This window comes from Peromyscus maniculatus, chromosome 1, assembly GCF_049852395.1.
Source record: "Peromyscus maniculatus bairdii isolate BWxNUB_F1_BW_parent chromosome 1, HU_Pman_BW_mat_3.1, whole genome shotgun sequence".
Lineage (NCBI taxonomy): Eukaryota > Metazoa > Chordata > Mammalia > Rodentia > Cricetidae > Peromyscus > Peromyscus maniculatus.
Window position 1 is genome coordinate 26,600,191 of NC_134852.1, and position 14,075 is coordinate 26,614,265.

A 14,075-nucleotide genomic window follows, 5' to 3' on the forward strand; every position below is an offset into this window, starting at 1 on the left:
TTCAGAAAATTCAAAGTTAGAAGAGCATTATGCAGTCTATTTCTGGGGGTTTTTGTTACCCATTTCTGTTTATTTAGCATATCCTTTAGAGTTCTGTTTGATCTTTCTATAACTGCTTGACCTGTAGGATTATGTAGTATGCCTGTAATATGCTTTATATTGTAATAAGCAAAAAACTGTTTCATTTTAACAGAGACATATGATGGAGCATTGTCAGTTTTGATTTGTGCAGGTATACCCATGATGGCCATACCTTCTAGCAAATGAGTGATTACAGAATCAGCTTTTTCAGAACTCAAAGCATTTGCCCATTGAAATCCTGAATAAGTATCGATGGTGTGGTGTACATATTTCAATTTTCCAAATTCTGCAAAGTGAAACACGCCCATCTGCCAGATTTCATTTCTCTGAGTACCCTTTGGTTTACATCCTGCTGGTAATGGCGTTTGATTGTAGAAGGAACAAGTAGGACATTTCTTTACTATTTCTTTGGCTTGTTGCCAGGTTATGGAAAAATCCTTTTTTAAGCCTTTACTATTGACGTGATGTTTTTTTATGAAATTCTGAGGCCTCCAGCACATTTCCTATCAATAATTGATCAATCTCATCATTGCCTTGTGCTAGAGGGCCTGGCAGACCAGTATGGGATCGAATGTGAGTTATATATAAAGGATGATTCCTTTTCCTGATTGTATCTTGTAATTGAATAAATAGTGAAGTTAATTCTGAAGCATCAGGGATAAATTCTGCAGTCTCAATATGTAACACCACTCTTTCAGCATACTGAGAGTCAGTTACTATGTTGAGAGGTTCTGAAAAATCCATTAATAACAACAGAATAGCATACAATTCTGATTTTTGAACTGAATTATACGGACTTTGAACCACTTTACTTAAATTTTCTGATTTGTAACCTGCCTTTCTTTGTTTGTTGGCATCTGTATAAAATGTACGAACTCCAGATATGGGTTTTTGCCGTACAATTCGAGGCAAGATCCAATCAGCTCTCTTTATAAGATCAATTCTATCGCTTTTGGGATATTTGCTGTTAATTTCTCCCAAAAAAATTACTGCAAGCTCTTTGCCAAGGTTCACTTTCTGTCCATAATTTTTCAATGTCCTCCTTAGTTAATGGTACGACAATTTCTGCTGGCTCTATTCCTGCTAATTGACGAAGTCTCAATTTTCCTTTGCAAATCAAGTCAGAGATTTTTTCCACGTAAGTTTTTAATTTTTTATTTGGTTTATTTGGTAAAAATATCCATTCCAATATAATATCTTCCCTCTGCATTAATATTCCAGTAGGAGAATGCCTAGAAGGTAAAATAACCAAAATGCAATCCAGCTTTGGATCAATACGATCCACGTGCCCTTCATGTACTTTCTTTTCTACCAAGGCCAACTCTTTTTTAGCTTCAGGTGATAATTATCTTGGACTATTTAAGTCCTTGTCACCTTCTAAGGTTCTGAACAAATTAGTCAGTTCATCATTTTTTACCCCAACAATAGTTCGTAGATGAGAAATATCTCCAAATAATCTTTGAAAGTCATTAAGAGTCTGTAGTCTATCTCTCCTAATTTGCACCTTTTGGGGTCTAATTTCTTGTAGCTCTATTTTATATCCTAAATAATTAATAGAATCTCCTCTTTGTATTTTTTCAGGAGCAATTTGTAATCCCCAGCAAGGCAAAATTTTCTTTACTTCTTCAAACATTATTTCTAAAGTATCTGCATTTGAGTCAGCTAGTAAAATATCGTCCATATAATGATAAATTATAGATTTAGGAAATTTTTTACATATCACTTCCAATGGCTGATGTACAAAATATTGGCACAGAGTTGGGCTATTCACCATTCCCTGAGGGAGGACCCTCCATTGAAATCTTTTAACCGGTTGATAATTATTATAAATAGGCACTGTAAAAGCAAATCTTTCTCTGTCTTTTTCTTGTAAGGGTATTGAAAAGAAACAGTCTTTTAAATCAATAACTGCCGCCAAGCCAAGCGGTTTTTAGTGGATTCTTGTCACGTTGGGCGCCATATGTAGATGTAACCAACCATCTTATTAAATAAGAAACACAGAAACAATGTAAAAGAGAAAGCCAAGAGGTCAGAACTCAGAGCTAAAATCTCACCCTTCCTTCTGCTGTGTCCCAGCTTTCTCTCTCTCTCTCTCTCTCTCTCTCTCTCTCTCTCTCTCTCTCTCTCAACCTGGCCACCCTCTTTCCTATCCCCTTCCTCCTTCCAATAAAGCTCTCTGTAACTCTGGTAGTTGTGGCCCTGGCTCGTGACTTTTCCACTGGTAATAAGCTGCACCACCAGTGACATTGATCCTTTCATTTGGTGCTGTTACTTGGATCCTCCTGCCTCTGCCTTCTTCAGCAAATCCTACTGGCGTGCGCTACCCATGGGCCTGAGATCGTATCATATTTCATTTAATGTAAGGCACAGTGAACTACATGATAACCTTTTATATTGTATAGTATCAAAGTTAAAAATATTGCCAATTATAGTCATAAAATATCATGGCATAGATTTTAGCAATGCTAAAATGTAAAATAAAGAGTAAGGTCGGCACAGTGGCACTGACCTGCAATCCTACCTACTGGGAGAATTACCAAGTTCAAGGTCATCTTGGGGAATATAGTTTTGAAATATTAAATTAAAAAATTTTGTGTCTGCACATTAAGTAGAATTCTGTTATTTCTCTTCATTGAAATATTGTGTTTGTTATCAGTAGAAAGACTAATCATTATTGTATCCACCAAACACTGACTGTCAGGTGCTGGAAGCACTTGTCGATCCTCTTGAAGACATGAATTGAAGCATCACAGTAGCATGATGTAAGATAGCTCCAGTGTTGAATCTCTATCCTGTGAATGGGGAAATTGAGTCATGGAGCACATAGAAAGCCTAATATATAACATAATATTGCCAATTATAGTCATAAAATATCATGAATTGTAAGTGGTAGAGATGTCAGATATGCTAAAATGTGAAAGAAAGAGCAAGATAGGCACAGCGGCACTGGCCTGCAATCCTACCTACTGGGTACTAATAATATATACCTAGTTTATAACAGCAATTAGAGTAGGATTTAAATCCAAGCTGAGTTAAATCTATTGGGTGTTCTGTTATGCAGATGGGCTACTCTCAGGAAGGGTGAAACTTGTGCTAGAGCACTTACCTGAAATGGGACGGCCATGCACTATATCCCTAGCATATCAAATGAATACTTGAGTAGAAAAATAAGTAAATAATAAAATCCCAGTTACTTCTCTTACATTAGAAGGAAATGAAGTTTGCTATCTAGTATTTAGAGTTGAATGTGCCTTCTATGGTAATCTGTAATTTTCTAAAATGTCCTCTCAATTTGTAGGACGTCACTCCATTATGCCTGTGCACACAATCATCCAGATGTGGTAAAATTGTTGTTAGCCAAAAAGGCCTCTATTGATGTCCAGAATGATGAAGGCTGCTCACCCTTGATTAAGGTAGCTATAGGACATCAGTTTGGGTATAAATTGGATTAGATCTTGTTCTTGTTTGCTTTTTGTTGCTGTGATAAAACACTGACCAAAACCAACTTGGAAGAGGAGATGTTTATTTGGCCTAAAATTCCACATCACAGTCCAGACCATCATGAAGGGAAACCAGGGCAGGAGCTCAAATCAGGAACAAGAGGCAGTAACTGAAGCAGAGATCATTGGGGGAATGCTGCTTTTCCATGGCTTTTTCCAAGGCTTGCTCAGCTTTCTTATACTACTCTGGACTACCTGCCCAGATGTGCCACCACCTATAGGAAGATGTACCCTCCCACATGAGCCTCAATCAAGAAAATGATCCACAGACTTTCCCACAGTCCAATCTGATAGAGGCAATTCCTCAAACAAGGATCCCTCTTTCCAGGAGTCTTTAGCCTGTGTCAAGTTAGCAAAACAAATGAACAAGCAACCACCCTCACTACAACAATAACCAACTAGTACTGATGAGATACTTCAATATCTAGGTGTTGTGGCATAGCCCTGAAATTCTACCACTTGAAAAACTTTGGTGGGGAGATTATGAGTTTAGACAAGACTGGGGTTCTTAAGAAGACCTGTCTCAAAAAGAGAGGGATAATATGTATAACCTAAGCAATTTGTCTGATCTAAGGGTAACTGTTCAATGCAATTTTAGAAATATTTATCTTGACTTTCTTGAATTGAAGATCTCTTTCTTTATACAATACCCATAGGCCACACAGAGGGACAATGTTGAGTGTGTGTCCATATTACTCTTTGAGGGTGCGGATCCCCACCTGAGGGATTTAAGTGGAAATATAGACCTGCACCACGCTGTTTCAAGCGGCAACAAAACAACTGTAAGAAAACTTTTGGATTATAAGTCTGACATAGAAGCAAAAACCGAGGTAAACATCATTCAACGACATGCCCAGTATACTTCCAGCAATGACACTCTGATTCACCGATCACATGCCAAAGCTCAAGCAGTTTCAATGAATCTGTTCAGAGTAAAACATTTCTCCATATATGTTTTTTATTTTTTATACGTAGTTTAAAGGAACACAGCACAGCCTATTTTGTTTTAGAATAGGGCTTAATTTTAAAATTCAACAGATCAAGGATTTGGGCCCACACATACTTCACATACACACACAAACAATAAAATTAAATTAATTTTAAAGAAAATGTCTGTAGAATAAACAGATAGTAATTCTCTGTTTAGGGGAGAAATAATTTGGAAAAACAGATTAACCAAGTGCTCCAGAGAGGCCACTTGTATCACTCATTCAACAAAGGCACACCAAACCTAGATGCCACATGATGGGGTTGGGGCAATGGAGTCACATCTCCATGGAGCTAAGAAGCTTGGAACCAGTGAGTGTTTGTGGAGAGTTCTGGAGAGGAGGGGTGCTCACAGGCAATGTTGGACAGGGCAAAGGTGTGTCAAAAGGAAGAGGCCAGCGGTGTGTGTGTGTGAATGTGCAGCAAGGGATGAAGGAAAATCTGTCCTTTGTGACTGATTGTTTGCAGAATCTGTGATAAATTTTCAGTTGAGAAGCATGTTGATTTATAAAGTGTAATTTTTTTTTTTACAGTATGGTTTGACACAATTGAAACTAGCATTATTTGAGCAAAAAGAGCAAATGGCAGAGTTCTTAATACAGAATGGTTCAAATGTGCCTTTGGAGGTTCAGTCATATAGGTAATGTTTCTTCTTGTTTACAATCTTAGTCCTGTTCTTGAGAGTGACAATTCTTTAAGTAAGGAATACTAAAATGATAGGAGGAAGATTGGCTTCAACTCAGAGGCACATAGTGAGTGGGAGCTAGAAAAAGGGACTGTTCCAACTAAAACAAAAGAAGAGTGTGCATCAGGGCTCAGCTTCCCATTTAAAAACAACAGTTCATCATTCAAAATCTGATTTGATTGGTGATTTTCTATTAGTTAAGGAAACCACATTGATGTTGTTTATTTTGAAAAGTTTCACCTTTAATTATTTTTAACAGTGAAATTTGTCATCATTTTAGTGTTTTCATTGTTTCTTATGTATTTTCCTTTAAAATGTTATGTTCAACATAGTTTTTGAAAATCATGTTGTCTATTTGATCACTCACTCTGCTTTAAATGGCTTTTGAACAATCATGACATTTAGATGCTATTACCAGATGCCATTGATTTTTTTTTGTCCTGTCTGAAATGTCTTGAAACTGTGTTGGTCAGATGTGAATCTATGAACCCACACTCCTGAAACAGCAGTCATGATTAGGGACAATTGTCCAAGATGAGTATAAAGAAATAAGAGTCAAGGATTTGGGCTCTACTGGGGAACCTATCAGCAGTACCTTTGGACATGGTTCTGTAGAGAAGGTTCACACAACTGGGTGAAGCCCAACATGGAAGTCTGTTGCAATTACGAATTACTGATGGGGCTTGATTCTCAGAGATAAGGCTGGAGTGGAAAATGAGAAAGGTCAACTGGCACTCAGGCAAGTTTGGAAATTGATCATTGTAGAAGACAAACCAAGAAGACATTTTTTATTTAATTTGTTCAAATTTTCTATGAGTATAGGAAATGCTGTTCAGGTTGGGAGATAATAATTCACAGTATAGGGAAGACATAGTTTGGAAAAATAGGTTAACAAACTGCTCCAGAGAGGCCACTTGAGCTCTCTTACCGAACAAAGGCACACCAAACCTAGATGCCACATAATGGGTTTGGGGCAATGGAGTCACATCTCCATGGAGCTAAGAAGCTTGGAACCAGTGAGTGTTTGTGGAGAGTTCTGGAGAGGAGGGGTGCTCACAGGCAATGTTTGACAGGGCAATGGTGTGTCATAAGGAAGGGTCCAGCTTTGTGTGTGTGAACGTGCATCAAAGGATGAAGGAAAATCTGTACTTTATGACTGATTCTTTACAGAATCTCCGATAAATTTTCAGTTGAGAAGCATGTTGATTTATAAAGTGTAATTTTTTTCTTTACAGTGTGGGTTGACAGCAATTAAAATGGCTTCTTCTAAAGCAAAACAAGAGATGGCCCAGTTTTCAATGGAGGACCAGGTTGAGTCAAATAGGTAATGTGTCCAATTTTTTACAATCTTAGTCCTGTTCTTGAGAGTGACAATTCTTTAAGTAAGGAATACTAAAATGATAGGAGGAATTTTGGCTTCAACTCAGAGGCACATAGTATGAGCTGGCAAAGGGACTGTTCCAGCCAAGACAAATCAAAACAAAACAAGAGAACACTGTGTGTCAGGGCTCAGCTTCCCATTTAAAAACAACAGTTCATCATTCAAAATCTGATTTGATTTGTGATTTTCTACTAGTTAGGGGAACCACATTAATGTTGTTTAATTTGAAAAATTACAACTTAATTTATCACAGTGAAATTTGTGATCATTTTAGTATTTTTTAGTGAAGGTTAAATGCTATTACCAGACACTATTTTGTTTTTTTCGCTACTTCTTTTCTTTTGGGGGGGGGGTGGATTCTGTCTGAAATGTCTCAATGCTGTGTTGGTCAGATGTGAATCTGTGCACCCACACTCCTGAAACAGCAGTCATGGTTAGGAACAGTTATCCACAATGAGTATAAAGAACTAAGACTCAAGGTTTTTGGCTCTGCTGGGGATCCCATCAGCAGTAGCCTTCAGACATGGTTCTGTAGAGAAGGTTCACTCAACTGGGTGAAGCCCAACATGGAAGCAAGAAAAACATAGCTATTGAATCAGAGTTCTCCAACTACAAACCCCAGGCACCTAGAGCTTAGACATAGCCAGGAAGGACAGGAGACAGAGAGACTGTGCTCCCCTCCCATGAGTTTTGAAACAGGCTGAGACTTCACATTAAACGGCAACATTTGGTGATGGTCTGGCTTCTACTAGAAAACAGGTAACAACAACAACAAATGCAAGGCCACCTATAACCTGTCAACCATATGTTGGCTTGTGAGAGTAAAGGCAAGCGTTGCTCTCTTGTTCCACCAAGTCTACCTCTTAGAGAACAGAGAAGGGACTTTGTGCTATAGGCTCAGGACAGGAGGGATGAACCAGTAGTAATAAAGGAACTGGTCATGTACATATACAACTATAAAATATACCTACTGCAGCAATTAGAACAAAGAATGTAGAAGAACCCCACTTCCTTGTCCCTGTGTACCTGCCTGCGTGGGGTTGGGGGTGGTGGAAAAAGCAGCTTCAAAGCACCAAAAAAGGAGTGACTTCTGAGATTGTTGGCAGCTTGTTGCTTAGAGATAGAGCGTATTTCATTTTCTACCAAACTATGCTGGGAGAGATGATGAGAATCAATGAAATGCCTAAAAGTTTCTTGACAGAAAAGAGGCCGTGGTACTTTAGAGAAGAATGAAAAGGGAGCATTCAGTGCTAGAGCACACAACCACAAAGCCATCAGTTAGTTACTGCAACCATCAGAACAAAGTGTGTGCAAAAACCACCATCCTGTCTCTAGTGTGCATAGATGTGTGTTGCCTGGTTTGCCTATGTCTGTGTGCGACATGAAGAGAAGAGGAGGATATTGGTTTCTTGTGTCATTCTCTCACTTACCCACTTGACATAAGGTCTCTGACTGAACCTGGAGCAGCTCTAGCAGCCAACAAGCCCAAATGATACCCTGTCTCTTCCACCCACAGACTGGGTTACAAGTGCATGTGTCCATGCCCAGCTTTTTATGTGGTTGATGATCATTCAAACTCAGTTTGTTGTGTGTGGGCATCAAGCACTCTTATTGTCTGAGGCCTCTACCAGGCCACTGACTGTTTTGATTTTGATTTTTAAATAGAACTAAGAGTGAGTCTTCACTGAATGTTTTATAGATTGAGTTAAGTTGAAATTCACAAAAGCAACACAAAACTGTAAAATTCGGTTGTATTTTGAAATACCTAATGCAAAAATGTTGCTTAATGCAGGTAACCAATCTTTCAATAGAGTCGGTCAAAGGACCAAATCCACCCATTATTGCATGTTTTTTTTCCTAAAGGCTCCCTGAAAAACCTGATGCTCTCACACCTGTCCCAGAGGATAATGGCCCTCCATCGCTTCCTGTGGTAAAGTGATCCTTTGTGAAATTCATTTTCTTATGAATGTTGTTAAAATGCAGCAGTAGTTTCCCTACCTCAGTTTTGTATGAAAATTTGGCCAGAGAAAAATATTTTGTTGGTGTGAACCATCACTTGATAACTTGTAAGTGAGCAATAAGTACTTGTAGGTAGTGGTGACCCAATAAAGGAATGGACTAGAAAGACAGTGATAAGAAGACAAAGGTCAGTCCTCATGGATTAGATGTTTCATGTTTGACCAAGGATGTTGTGCAGAAATAAATACACCTTAGAGTGATTTTAAAACACGACTGTGGTAACACACCTGCATACATTTTAATGGGTCCAGTTTCAGTGATCTAGGAATCGTCTAGGTGCTTTTACCTTTGGCATAAAGGCTGGTAGCTTCTATCTTCCCATGGAAACACCTACTTCAGGATCACATATGAGAGCATCTCCTCTCTTTCTCTCTTTGCTTCTGTATTTACACTAGCAGGAAATAGTGCAAATTTAGCCACGTGTAATTGGCTCATCAAAACTTTTCATTATGAAGAGATTACAGCATGTTTTCTATTTGAATCCCTACAGGTATGTTGACAACTTCCCCTAGTTACATAATAGGAATCCTTGCCCCACTTACCAGCAGTTGTAGAAGGGAAGATTCAATTACCATATAGTACCACTCTAACTTCCGGATTTTTTGTTCTGTGTTTTAAAATAACATAACCTTACATTCTTTGTGCCACATGCAAACATTTAAAATACTGGAGGGTTGTAATTAGATACTTATCTATTCATACTAAAGTGACATCACCGTGAGCTGCTGGAGGTTAGAAAACCTGTTTGCTTGTACCAGGAGCACTAGAGTGAGGTTTTGTGTGAATAAGAAGTTGCATATTTATGGCTTTTGAATGTCAATCAATGGACAAAAGCAGTTTCATAGGTACTATGATATGGAAGACACTAATAATTACATCAGAGTTTATTTCTAAATGGAAAATAACATGTACTTTTGCCTCCCCACCATGATAGAGAAACACTGAGGGAAGAGGCCAAATTAAAATTAATAATCATGTCATATAAGATCAGAAACTCTAAAACCAAGGGATTTCAGTTTCATCTCAGCAACAGGGCAAGGCCAAGTTTCTCAGTTCATGATTTTCTCTTACTCTAGGCTAGCATAATTACGTTTTGGTTTTTGGTATTTTTTTTTTCTTCTTGGTTTTTCTGAGACAGGGTTTCTCTGTGTAGCTTATCACCTTTCCTGGAACCTCACTTGGTAGCCCAGGCTGACCCGGAACTCACTTGGTAGCCCAGGCTGACCTCGACCTCACAGATATCGGACTGGCTCTGTCTCCCGATTGCTGGGATTAAAGGTGTGGGCCACCACTGCCCGGCTACCTTTTAGTTCTTGATGAGGTTGTAGTAATTTGTAAAAACATGAGCATATTTGGAGATATTTCACTTTTAAGTGAGAGTTTCTACTTTCCATGTTTCAATTTTAGTACCTGCTAAGGAATAAAGTAGTTTCAAAATTGTGCACCCCAAAACAAAAGAATTAATTTCAGAACCATACCAAGAAAGTTAATCCTCTACCTTTCCATTGCAGAAAACAGAAAAACATCTTTCAGATGATAGCAAGACCTGGGCATTAAAAAATAATTAAAACCGAAGTCAACCTCCTTTCTCTGGGAGAGGTAATAACTGATAGCTTCAATATAAAAAAAAATACTTAGTGGTAATTCCCACTACTTTGAATACTAACATATATACTTGTGAGAGGAATGATGCTTCTGTGTTCCTATGTCTACATTATTGCAAATAGTGTCAGAGAAGAAGAACCCAGCCTGGAACATGTCCTTCACCTCCTTTATACCCTCACTTCTGGGAACACCCAACCTAATGACCTTCTAAGACAGTAGTTCTCACCCTTCCTAATGCTGTGACCATTTGATGCAGTTCCTCATGTTGTGGTGACCCTCACCATAAAATTATTTTTGTTGCTCCTTCATAACTGTAATTTTGCTAAGGTTATGTATCATAATATCAATATCTGTATTTTCAGAAGGTCTTAGGTGACCTCTGTACATAAGAGTCCTATGATTACCAAATGGGTCATGACCCACAGGTTGAAAATCACTGTTTTAAGGGGTAAGTGATAGTAAATTAGACTATGGAGAAAAAAATCAAAAGTTGAGCAACTTGCAACACCGAGAGAAGATCTCACAGAAATGAAGAGAATAAATAATGGAGACTCAGGTAGCTCATGTCAACATGAATGTATCCCACATACCTGTATATTTTAAATTGATTTATTTTATGTGTTTAAAAGTTTTGCATGCATTCTCTCTGTGCACCATGTGTGTGTGTGCTGCCCACAGACATCCAAGAGGGCATTTGATCCCCGGGAATTGCAGTTCTGCATGGTTGTCAGACAAGAAGTGGGTGCCGTGAATCAAACCCAGGACCTCTGCAAGAGTAACAAGGGTTTTATAAGAATAAAACAAGAGCAATAAGTGTTTATACTACTGAGCCATCTTTCCAGACCCCAGAATGAATATGATTGTAATGCAGATGATCAGAGTGTAAGCCAAGATATCATAAGTTGTTATAAGTAGCCAGCATCAACATGTCTGCTACTCCCTAGACAACAGTCCTCATCAGCGTGCCAATTTGACACATTGAAACCCAGAGAACATATAGGCAGGAAGAACATCAATAGCAGGCTGGGCATGTTGATGCCCACCTTTAATCCCTGCACTCATGAAGCAGAGGCAGGCTGGTCTTTGTCAATTCATGGACACCCTGGTCCTGAGTTATTTGGTGGATGAGGGAAGGCAGGAAACAAGTGTGTAGCAGAAGTGTGGAGGTCAAAGGATAATTTATAGCAGTGAGTTCTCTCCTCTCACCATTTCAGTCTCAGGGATCAAATTCCAATTGTCAGTCATCCTGGCAAGTGCCTTTATCACCTTAGCCCTCTCACTGGCCCTCTGATTTATACATTCACTGTAAATATTTTAGTATTCACACACACACACACAAACACACAAACACACACACTCACACATACTCGAGTGTCAGCAGTGCATTCTCCTTGCAACAATAGTGACCAGTGATCATCCCAGGAAACACAACAATTAACAGGAAACCGCTTGACTACAATGCAGATATTGAAGCCAAAACCAAGGTAAACAGCATTCAGGGACATCCCCAGTATATACCCAGCAATGACACTCAGGTCCACCCATCACATACCAAAGATCAAGCAGTCTCAATGAATCTGTTCAGAGTGAAACATTTTTCTCCAAATATGTTTTTTATATTTTTATACATAGTTAAAAGTAGCACAGCACACAGCCTACTTGGTTTCAGAATTGGGCTTAATTTTAAAATTAAACTAAGGAAAAAGACCCCCACACAATTCCCATACATACCCAATAAAAATGAATTAGTTTTAAAGATAAATATCTGTAGAATAAACAGAAGTCTGTTGCAATTACGAAGTTACTGATGGGGCTTGATTCTCAGACAAGGCTGGAGTGGAAAATGAGAAAGGTCAGCTGGCACACAGGCAAGTTTGGAAATTGATCATTGTAGAAGACAAACCAAGAAGACATTTTTTATTTAATTTGTTCAAATTTTCTATGTGTATAGGAAATGCTGTTCAGGTTGGGAGATAATAATTCACAGTTTAGGGAAGACATAGTTTGGAAAAATAGGTTAACAAACTGCTCCAGAGAGGCCACTTGAACTCTCCTATTGAACAAAGGCACACCAAACCTAGATGCCACATAATGGGTTTGGGGCAATGGAGTCACATCTCCATGGAGCTAAGAAGCTTGGAACCAGTGAGTGTTTGTGGAGAGTTCTGGAGAGGAGGGGTGCTCACAGGCAATGTTTGACAGGGCAATGGTCTGTCATAAGGAAGGGTCCAGCTGTGTGTGTGTGAAAGGCATCAAAGGATGAAGGAAAATCTGTCCTTTGTGACTGATTCTTTACAGATTCTCTGATAAATTTTCAGTTGAGGAGCATGTTGATTTATAAAGTGTAATTTTTTTCTTTACAGTGTGGGTTGACAGCAATTAAAATGGCTTCTTCTAAAGCAAAACAAGAGATGGCCCAGTTTTCAATGGAGGACCAGGTTGAGTCAAATAGGTAATGTGTCCTGTTTTTTACAATCTTAGTCCTGTTCCTGAGAGTGACAATTCTTTAAGTAAGGAATACTAAAGTGACAGGAGAAAGATTGGCTTCAACTCAGAGGCACATAGCCTGAGCTGGCAAAGGGACTGTTCCAGCCAAGACAAATCAAAACAAAACAAGAGAACACTGTGTGTCAGGGCTCAGCTTCCCATTTAAAAACAACAGTTCATCATTCGAAATCTGATTTGATTGGTGATTTTCTACTAGTTAGGGAAACCACATTAATGTTGTTTACTTTGAAAAATTTCAACTTAATTTATCACAGTGAAATTTGTGATCATTTTAGTATTTTTTAGTGAAGGTTAAATGCTATTACCAGACACTATTCTTTTTTTTTTTTTCCGCTACTTCTTTTCTTTTTTTTGGGTGGGGGGGCGGGTATGGATTCTGTCTGAAATGTCTCAATGCTGTGTTGGTCAGATGTGAATCTGTGCACCCACACTCCTGAAACAGCAGTCATGGTTAGGAACAGTTATCCACAATGAGTATAAAGAACTAAGACTCAAGGTTTTTGGCTCTGCTGGGGATCCCATCAGCAGTAGCCTTCAGACATGGTTCTGTAGAGAAGGTTCACTCAACTGGGTGAAGCCCAACATGGAAGCAAGAAAAACATAGCTATTGAATCAGAGTTCTCCAACTACAAACCCCAGGCACCTAGAGCTTAGACATAGCCAGGAAGGACAGGAGACAGAGAGACTGTGCTCCCCTCCCATGAGTTTTGAAACAGGCTGAGACTTCACATTAAACGGCAACATTTGGTGATGGTCTGGCATCTACTAGCAAACAGGTAACAACAACAACAAATGCAAGGCCACCTATAACCTGTCAACCATATGTTGGCTTGTGAGAGTAAAGGCAAGACTTGCTCTCCTGTTCCACCAAATCTATCTCTTAGAGAACAGAGAAGGGACTTTGTGCTATAGGCTCAGGACAGGAGGGATGAACCAGGAGTAATAAAGGAAATGTTCATGTACATATAAAACTATAATATATACCTACTGCAGCAATTAGAACAAAGGATGTAGAAGAACCCCACTTCCTTGTCCCTGTGTACCTGCCTGCGTGGGGTTGGGGGTGGTGGAAAAAGCAGCTTCAAAGCACCAAAAAAGGAGTGACTTCTGAGATTGTTGGCAGCTTGTTGCTTAGAGATAGAGCGTATTTCATTTTCTACCAAACTATGCTGGGAGAGATGATGAGAATCAATGAAATGCCTAAAAGTTTCTTGACAGAAAAGAGGCCGTGGTACTTTAGAGAAGAATGAAAAGGGAGCATTCAGTGCTAGAGCACACAACCACAAAGCCATCAGTTAGTTACTGCAAC

General features: G+C 38.9%; 1 long non-coding RNA gene across 1 annotated transcript; it reads left to right on the plus strand.

Annotated features, from left to right (window-relative positions):
- Nucleotides 1-649: 649 nt before the first annotated feature.
- LOC143272575 (uncharacterized) lies at nt 650-5,504 on the plus strand. The gene is made up of 4 exons (XR_013050256.1): nt 650-1,219; nt 3,380-3,494; nt 4,238-4,411; nt 5,102-5,504. It is a non-coding gene; the product is annotated as an uncharacterized LOC143272575 (long non-coding RNA).
- Nucleotides 5,505-14,075: the final 8,571 nt, after the last annotated feature.